This window comes from Stegostoma tigrinum, chromosome 35 (genome assembly GCF_030684315.1).
Source record: "Stegostoma tigrinum isolate sSteTig4 chromosome 35, sSteTig4.hap1, whole genome shotgun sequence".
Taxonomy (NCBI): Eukaryota; Metazoa; Chordata; class Chondrichthyes; order Orectolobiformes; family Stegostomatidae; genus Stegostoma; species Stegostoma tigrinum.
In genome coordinates this window covers 15154860-15165250 of record NC_081388.1, presented here as the reverse complement: position 1 = coordinate 15165250, position 10391 = coordinate 15154860, and positions in this window count along the sequence as shown.

Below are 10391 nucleotides of genomic sequence, written 5' to 3'. Positions count from 1 at the left end.
CCCTATTGTGGGGGGATCAATGACTTGTTGGGGGGAGGCAGAAGCTATTACAACGTTGAAGAATATTTGGATGTGCCCTTGTGATGCCAAGGCATACAAGGTGATAGGCCAAGTGCTGGATGGCGGGACTAGAATAGTTAGCTGGTTGTTTTTGACAGCAGGAGACTAAATGGGCTGAAGGGCCTTCAGCTTTGTGTTGTACACCTCTATGACTTCACCACAAGAACCCTACAATCAAAGTTTAAGGTGTGTTCCTCATCAACCTGCTCAGGGATGTTATGAAACACCTCTGAAGCAGGTGGGAATTGAGCCTAAGCCTCCCAGATCAGGAGCAGGGACGCTACTGGCATTGCTTCCACAATCACAGATTAATTGTTTGCTGAGGGAATTAGGTCAAGTGAGGTCAATCAGAGTTTAATTCTTTGGAATTGTCCAGATTGAGGTCAGTTGAAGCCTAATTGTTTGGAGCTGTTCAGTGTGGTAATGGTGTGGAGTCGAGTGATAGATTAATAGCTTTGCCACAAACAAGGGACCAGTTCTCAGGGGAACGGGAGGATGAGAGGGGTGTAAGTGGAGGAAAGTGAGAGATCCTCTGGGAACAGAGTATCCATTCACACTTGGTGCATGAGGAGAATTCATCCATTAGCAGGCATTACAAAAGATTAAGTGGGAGGTGTTTGGCCACCTCCATGGACCTCAATCCGAGAACAGCGCCATGACCTGGCTGGAGGAATAACCAGAAGGACCAAAGTTGGACATTTATCCTGGTAAAATGAGATACTGTAAGAAATTGGGTTAAAGATAGAGTTTTAGAAAAATGAAATGGACAGGTTTGATAGAAATAAAATCATGCAAAAATAACAGTACAGGGAAACGAGTTGTGGGTCAGATTTGCAATACACTCAGCCTACTTTCTGATAGATATAATTCCATATGCATCTACGAAGGGATAGCATTGCTGTGGAACAAAATATTGTGAAAACAAATGGGGTGTTCCTCATCAGATGTGTGAATGATTAATATATAAACTGGCCTGTATGAGATTCGATTCCCCTGAGTGGTCTAGCTGTGCTTTTTTGCTGTAGACTCAAATAGGAGTGCACTGTGGAAATAAAGATTTTTCTGTGACAGTTTGGTAAACAAGGATATGCAATCTGTCAGCGAGAGTGACTGTCAACATCAAATGATGGCCGGGGATTGACGTCTTTGTGATTGGAGAGGGTGGCATATAATGTGAGCTTGCTTAAGCATATGGAGCCTGAATATTTTCCAAGAATGGTGTGTGCCTAAATAAGTCACAGGCTCTGATTAAAGTGACTGACAGTCCCCTCCTGATGGATGCTGCATGACAGATTTGCATCGAGTCGGAACCTGGTTTTGTTTTTGTTTGCCACGTTTTCGTCAAACTTTGAATCGAGCAACTTGTTGTCACCTGACTGGCGATCTTCCTCTTCTGCCTCAACCTCGCGCATTCTCTCAACTTCCGACAGCATCAAACTCTGAGGTTTCTTGGAAGTGTGAAACATGGCAGCCTCTTTCCTATGTTTGTAACTCCAACTTGTTGAGGCTCATCACACCAACAGCCCAGGGGTTCTCTTGTCTCCAGATAACCAAACCTTTGGGGCTCCTCACCTCCTGAACACTCTATTCCAGCCAGGGCTTAGTCTAGGCTTTCAAGCTCTACCATTGGTAGGCCTAACTACTTACCATACTGACTTTCCTCACCTTCTCGCCCTCTCTCACCAAACACTTTGACACTTTGCTCAGTTTTACTTTTGCAAAACAAAATGTCAAATTGAAAGGTGGCAATCATTTTAATCATGATGCATTTGTTCGATGGACCACCTGATCGATGAGAGCAGAAAAAAAATCATAAATCACTCCAAGCAGCATCTCAGGAGCACAAAAACTGACTTTTCGGGCCTAGACCGTTCATCAGAGAAGGGGCTAGGCCCAAAACATCAGCTTTTGTGCTCCTGAGATGCTGCTTGGCCTGCTGTGTTCATCCAGCTCCACACTTTGTTATCTTGGATTCTCCAGCATCTGCAGTTCCCATTATCTCTGATCATAAATCACTCCACTCGATTTCCTCACTAAGAAATTCAGCTCTGATTGACCTGACCTTGCAAAGACTAGCTGTTCTGACCTCAAGGCTCTTTGTACTTGGCAGGCATGAAGCATTGAAAAATATAACTCAAATAAACACCTGTGCATTGTATCTCAGGCCTTGTGAGGAGGGAGATCGCACTGAGATCTGGAATAAGATGGCAAATGGTCATCTGGTGTGTTGATCAATTTTGCAATGTTTTCAAAGGATGTGGATATCTCTGGCTGGTCCAGCATTGATTGTCCACTTCCTACTGCCCTCGGGGAGATTTGCAGTGAGCTATCTCTTAAATCACTGCAGTCCACTACGTGTGCCCACAATGTCCTTATGGAGGTCTTCTAGGAATTTGACCCAGTGACAGTGAAGGAACAGCGATATATTTCCAAGTCAGAATGGGTGAGGGGCTTGGAGAGGAACTTGCAGGGATTGATGTTCTTATGTATCTGCTGCCCTTGTCCTTCTAGATGGTAGGAGATGAGGAAAGATATATGAAGGCAGTGCCTTGTTGACATATTAGAATAATAATTACACTCCAAGTGTTAAACCTAGAGGAGAGATTACACAAAGAAGGGTGGTGTTCCCTTGGACTTTTGAAAATTAAGGGATGATTTGATCAGAGTTTTCAAGAGACAGAGAGGAACTGATAGTTTCTGTCTATATCTCACTTCTGGAGTCGGGGACTTGTGCTCATATAGAATAAAAATTATAGCAGACCATCAAAGGAGTAAAGAAACAAGTCCACACCCAGGGATGAATAAAGTTTGAACCTTACACTGCAAATAGAAACAGATGATTGTTCAATTGTAAAGTTTAAATCTGATATGTTTGTAATGAAAATAAGCATGGAGCAATACGAGTTAGATCTCTGGAGCTAAGGTGGCAGCTACGAACAGTCTTGATCGCACTGAACGTCAGAATAGGTCCAAACAGCATCCTCATTTTCCAATTTGTGAATCTCTAACCACAATCTAATTTTTGGCTGTCTTGCACACACCCCTGTCTCCCTCCTTTTGCCAGGGTCACAGTAAAGCCAGAGTGAGGGAGACAAACAATAAGTTAGAATATTTAACAGCAGATGTTTAACACTGGCAAGAGCGACAGACTATTTCCACGACATTAATCATGGATTGTGACAATTGTGAGTCTGGTGTTTTCCATTGGTGTTATCTGTCCTAATTAGTACAGGAAGCGGACTGTTCTTATCCTTGTCTCAGGGTAATGTACAGCCTAATACAGCTGATGTGTTTGCATATTTCTGTTATGTTAAGTGTCAGATTTAACCCGGTGTTACAATGGCATTCTGTAACCCCAGTGATAATGGGCCAATTTTGGAACAGGTCGAAAACTGGGTGCAGGGGTTTGAAAATGAAGATGAGCCGAGGGGCTTTGGGGGTGATTCGGGAGGGGGAGGGGGTTGCGGTGGGGTTGGAATCTGCGATTTGCAATCAAGGAGAGTGAATTATAACAGAAACTGCATGGATATCAATGTAATGACAATGTAATTGACGTGTAATTGTATTGTTAGTCACGGAAGTGCAATATGATGGCTTTTGATTTTCAAGGTATTGCAATTCTAATATCTGGTCATGCTTTGAAGGAGATTGTGCTGCTGTAATTTACAGTGTCTGTGCAATTACCCAGGTGCACACTATTTCTTTCTGCATGTGCTTTTGCAAATAAGATCTTTTGAATTTTTATATTGGCAACAGACAAGGCGGTGGTGCCATTGGACTAATGGACTAACAGAGGCCCAGGCTGCTGCTACATTTTTTCCATTCAATCTTAAAACATCCAGAACTTTTAAAAAGAAAACTCTTTCTCTGTAATGATGCTTGTCTCATTGTCAGTTGTCATGAAATCTCCACTTGGGTCACTGATTTACCTTGAAGAGCACAATGCTGCCTTCTCAGGCTGGTCTAAGCTGACAGGTAATGTTATAAGATCCCTACAGTGTAGGGGCAGGCCATTCAGCCCACTGAGCCCACTCTGAAGGACATTCCACCTGCCCCGTCCCAGCATTTCCCACAGACAATCCGCCTCCCCTATGCACCTGTGGGAGGAAACCACAGCTCACCCATGCAAAATGTGCAAACTCCAACGTGGATAGCTGACCAGGGATGGAATCAAACCTGGGATCCTGGTGCCATGAGGCAGTAGTGCTAACCGCTGAGTCATCGTGTGGTTGGCACTGAAACAGCCTCTGGAAAGGCTTTGAGGCCTGCTCTGTTCAAGAGCTGTTAGAGCCGGGGAACACTCGCTGGGCTCACATCCCACATCCCATGCAGGAACGTTTAAAACAAATGATAGCCCATTGGCAGGTGAAACCACGCTCTTATATTAAAGCTGTCTTTTGGGTAGATTTCCTTCACATGGAGGACACCAGCAAGAAGTCTGTTTCTTTTACTGTGCTCGCGGGCCTAGAGTTTCTGGATTGCTGCTAACTTTGCAGGATCCCATTCGTGAGGGCTTTTGCCCGCTGTTCTTGCATTAGGACCTTCTGTTTCTAGGCCACTTAGAGGCCAACTCTGGCCAGTTTTGCTGATTTCTCAGTCCAAAGACAGCTTTGTGAACAGTGCTCCCCTGTGAAGCCCCAGAGACAACAGAGAGCAGCTGCTGCTCATTGGAGACTTCATTCCAGGGCTACTTCATCCGAGGAAAGGGAGAGACAGCGGACTGAAGTTTGAATTGAATGGTGAGATGCAAACTAATAGGACAGACTATCAGTAGCAAGTAATACAGCACCAGTCTGTAAATGGAGGACACCCTACCTATCTCCAAACCAAAACTCAACAAGATTGAGGTGGGCATTACGAACAAGGCTATCATTACTAACAAAGATGGTATTACTAACAGGGATGGCATTACTAACAAGGATGGTATTACTAACAGGGATGGCATTACTAACAAAGATGGCATTATTAGCAAAGATGGTATTACTAACAGGGATGGCATTACACAGCCATTCCCTGTGCCACAGAGAAAGTGGGAACATGCATTCTTCCCAAATCTTTGCAGTTCCTCTAGCGATGGTGCGCCCATTGTGGGAATGGGTCGGCAGCTCCAGGATGCAGGAGGGTGGCAAGGTGAGTGTGCTATGTACCTTTGGTCTCCGATTTCCAACACCTTACCAGGTGTCCCACACTCAGACTGTCGCACCTTAGCCACTTCACTGATTGACAGCAATCAGCTGGTGAAGCTGAGTCCTCTCTGAGGAGAAAGACTGACTTTGACCAGGGCAGACTACACTGGGTAGGGAGTAAAATGTAAGCAACAGATGTCAGCAGATTGGAGGGAATTGAGGAAAATGAGAGGAACCCTGAATGAGCAGGAGGAAAATTAAGGACGATGTTTGCCTATTTCCTACTGTCTCTGTCGCTTCATTCCTCAAATGATCCCAAGCTCTGTTTGACCTTTCAAACACAAGTAGACCATTGAGTAAACAACACATTGCATGGAAGAAACTAGAACAAGGCGGCATGGCCTCAAAGTGAGGGGGTCAGACTGAGGAGGAACTTCTTCACCCAAAGGGTTGTGAATCTGTGGAATTCCCTGCCCAGTGACGCAGTTGAGGCTTCCTCGTTGAATGTTTTTGAGGGGAAGTTAGATAGATTTTTGAACCATAAAGGAATTGAGGGTTATGGTGAACGGGTGGGTCAGTGGAGCTGAGTCCATGTAAAAGATCAGCCACAATCTTATTGAATGGTGGAGCAGGCTCAAGGGGCCTGGTGGCCCATTCCTGCTCCTACTCCTTATGCTCACAGTAGGATGGCACAGTGGCTCAATGGTTAGCACTGTTGCCTTACAGCACTAGGGACCTGGGCTTGATTCCAGGCTTGGATGACTGTCTGTGGGGAGTTTGCCTGTTTTCCCTATGTTTGCATGAGTTTCCTCTGGTTTCTTCCCCATTGTCCAAAGATGTGCAGGGTAGGTGAATCGGCTGTGCTAAACTGCCCCATGATGAACAGCCTGGGTGGGTTAGCTATGGGGAATGGAGGGGATCTGAGTGTGATGCTCTATGGAGGACTGGTATGGTTTGAATGGCCTGCTTCCATGCTGTTTGGACTCTATGGACAGAGTAAACTGAACATAAATTCTGAGTTAATGTGAAGATGGATTATTCAGCAGACACTCTGACATTTTGGTTCAGCAACCATCGCTACAGATAAGGACAGCTCTGACTCCCTCACATACAGTAAACTAGATGGTACAATGGCTGATGGTCACACGTCCAACATCCTGACCACTTGCTCATCAGCATCTTGAAATGAAATTGCACCATTGCTCACCTTCCAATCAAATTCTCAGCTGCTACAGAGACCTTTACAGAGCTCGTCCTGAGAGTGTTTCATCTTAATAGGGGTGAGATCGGTAAACCCCACTCCCCAAGTTTTCCGAAACATGGGGAATTTCATTCCAATTGTGCATTCGGAATAATGGGACTATTTCCACCTCTGGAGCAGGGAGTCTGTATTAATGAACGAAAGTTAGTCAGTCTAAAGAGAATGATTACATTCTATCTCCAGCTAACAGGACAGGGAGCAGTGAATGATACATTGTATCTGGGCTTCCCTGTAAAAGAAATAGTTTCATCACACAAATCAAGTACATCTTCCTTAATTGCCAGTAACTTCAGTACAATTCTTTGTTGCTCCTATTAGATTATTTTTACAAACACTACTGATTTGTTAACAACCATTCAAAATAGCTGAATCAAATAGGAACTTTATTTCTGATGTCATTGATTCTTAGTGTAAGACACTGCAGGGAAATGATGTACATGCTATTTAAATAATCTCTAATTGTCTTCATGACATGTGAGTAATTAGTTTTAGCTTTTTGGCTACCAGCCAGGAAACTAATCCAGCTCAAAATTATTTCCCTCATCTCACTTTGCAATATTTTTCTCTACTTAGGGGCGAGAAAAGTAATAATTTTCCTGATTCATTCAATCAACTGTCTAGTTTCGCACTGCTGCCCGAAGTGGCTCCATGAGTCTCGCTCTCATCCCCACGTCTGAAGCTACAGACCTCAGCACTGAAACCTCAGTTGATGGTCTCAATGCTGTACTGAGGCAGTGCTGCACAGTACGAGGTGCTGTCTCTCACAATAAATGCTAAATTAAGGCCCTTATCTGCTCTCACGAGAAAGATTGCATGAAAGATTATCAAACAAAATCTGGGGGATGGAGGGTGGGAGCGTGGTGGTTTGAGGGGGATTATCCAAGGGTCCTGGACAATTAAACGCCTCCAAAAAAGATTACCTGCTCTTTGCCTCAATGCAGTTTGTGAGATCTTGCTGTGCATATGTTACATGCTGCATTGCCTAAATCGCAACTGTAGCTACACTTCAAAACTTACCTCATCAGCTACAAAGGACTCAGATATCCCAAGATGGTGGGTAGAACCCAGGAACCGCAGATCTAAAACAAGCACAGAGTATGTTGGAAAAAGTCTGCAGGTTTGGTAACATCTCTGCAGAGAGAGCGGCAGAGTGCACGTGATGAATCCAACATAACACTCCCTCTGGTTTTTGTTCTGAGCACTGTTCCACTCACTCCTTCACTCCTTTTGTTAGAAACCATCACTTTCCAGCCCCAATCTATTCTGAAGAAGAGTCATGATTGGACTCGAACACTTTAACTCTGTTTCTCTCTCCACCGATGCTGCCAGACCTGCTGAGTTTCCCTAGTAATTTCTGTTTTTGCTTCTGATTTCCAGCATTCACAGTTCTGTGTTTTGTTTTGTTAAGTGCATGACCTGTTTCGCCTTCGCTGAAAAGCCAACCCCTCCACACCAGGGATCACCCAAGTGAACCTTCTCTGAACTGCCTGCAATGAAATGATACCTTTCGTTGAATCAGGGCACCAATAGAATCCAACAGATTGAGAAGGTGGTTCTGCATCCCTTCTCTTTGTGGACCTTCTGCAGTCCTGGGCTCTCTATGTGACATTAATGGTGCGATATTGCTGCAGTGATGACAAGGCTCAGATGAGTCACCAAGCAACACCTTCCTGCTCTGGCTCTGCTCTCTCTACTCAGCTCTCTGTTAACCGTTAGCGACAGCAATCTTTTAAAGAAGCAAAGCAACAATTTGAGCTCTTTCCCATATTGTCACCTGGAAAAGAAAGCTGTTCTTTCTGTAAAAACAAAGGGTAGAAGGAAAGCAGACTGGCCAGCTTCAGTTCTCCTCAATCAGAGCCATTCTTGCCACTCAGTCATGGGTTCAGGCTGCATTTTGGAATTTGCGTGCGCAATCCAAATTGACGGGGCGGTATAGCGCTAAATCAAGTGAGTGCTGCACCATAACCAGCATTTCCAGCAATGAAATAGAACATTACGGCCAACAGATCTCAGGTAACCAGCTAGAAACTGATGTCCACTTCAAACCCACCGACTCCCACAGCTACCTAGAATACACCTCCTCCCACCCACCCTCCTGCAAAAATTCCATCCCCTATTCCCAATTCCTCCACCTCCGCCGCATCTGCTCCCAGGATGAGGCATTCCACTCCCGCACAACCCAGATGTTCGCGTTCTTCAAGGACCGCAACATCCCCTCCCGCAGTGGTCGAGAACACCCTCGACCGCGTCTCCCGCATTTCCCGCAACACATCCCTCACACCCCGCCCCCGCCACAACCGCCCAAAGAGAATCCCCCTCGTCCTCACATACCACCCTACCAACCTCCGGATACAACGCATCATCCTCCGACACTTCCGCCATCTGCAATCCGACCCCACCACCCAAGACATTTTTCCATCCCCTCCCCTGTCTGCTTTCCGGAGAGACCACTCTCTCCGTGACTCCCTTGTTCGCTCCACACTCCCCTCCAACCCCACCACACCCGGCACCTTCCCCTGCAACCGCAGGAAGTGCTACACTTGCCCCCACACCTCCTCCCTCACCCCCATCCCAGGCCCCAAGATGACTTTCCACATCAAGCAGATGTTCACCTGCACATCTGCCAATGTGGTATACTGCATCCACTGTACCCAGTGTGGCTTGCTCTACATTGGGGAAACCAAGTGGAGGCTTGGGGACCGCTTTGCAGAACACCTCCGCTCTGTTCGCATTAAACAACTGCACCTCCCAGTCGCAAACCATTTTAACTCCCCCTCCCATTCCTTAGACGACATGTCCATCCTGGGCCTCCTGCAGTGCCACAATGATGCCACCCGAAGGTTGCAGGAACAGCAACTCATATTCCGCTTGGGAACCCTGCAGCCAATCGTATCAATGTGGACTTCACAAGCTTCAAAATCTCCCCTTCCCCAACTGCATCACAAAACCAGCCCAGTTTTTCCCCTCCCCCCAATGCATTCCAAAACCAGCCCAGCCTGTCTCTGCCTCCCTAACCTGTTCTTCCTCTCACCCATCCCCTCCTCCCACCTCAAGCCACACCTCCGTTTCCCACCTACTAACCTCATCCCGCCTCCTTGACCTGACCTATCCCCTCCCTACCTCCCCACCGATACACTCCTCCCCACCTATCTTCTCCTCTATCCATCTTCGGTCCGCCTCCCCCTCTCTCCCTATTTGTTTTAGAACACTCTCCCCATCCCCCTCTCTGATGAAGGGTCTAGGCCCGAAACGTCAGCTTTTGTGCTTCTAAGATGCTGCTTGCCCTGCTGCGTTCATCCAGCTTCACACTTTGTTAACTTAGTCCAACAGATCTCTCCTGGTGTTCTTGCTCTGCGTGAGCCTGCTCTCACAACATCAGTATGTTTTATTGCACTTTAACTTTGGTTGGTGTGGTGGCTCAGTGGTTAGCACTGCTGCCTCTACAGCACCAGTGACCTGGGTTCAGTTACAGCTTTTGGTGACTGTCTGTGTGGAGTTTGCATGTTCTTCCTGTGACTGCATGTGTTTCCTCTCACAGTCCAAAGATGTGCAGGATAGGTGGGTTGGCCATGGGAAATTGCCTCATGATGCGCAGACTAGTTGTTTGAGCCATGGTAAATATGAGGCAATGCAGATGGGCTTGAATGGGATGCTCTTTGCAGTGTCGATCAAGACATGATGGGCCGAATGGCTTCTTCTGCACAGGAGGGATTCAATGATTCTACCTTCTGTGTCTATCTAGTATCCCTTCTGTGTTTTCTCCAACCATTCTTGATGGCAGACTAGGATTTAGATGTGCACTTGTAATTCCAAGGACTACAAGACTAAGCTCCATGTCCTGCAAAATGAGATTAGAATGTACCTGTTTTTGACTGGCACAGACTTGATGGGCCAAGGGAGCTTTTATCCTGTGCTGTAGCCCCTCTAGGACCATGATTACCTTC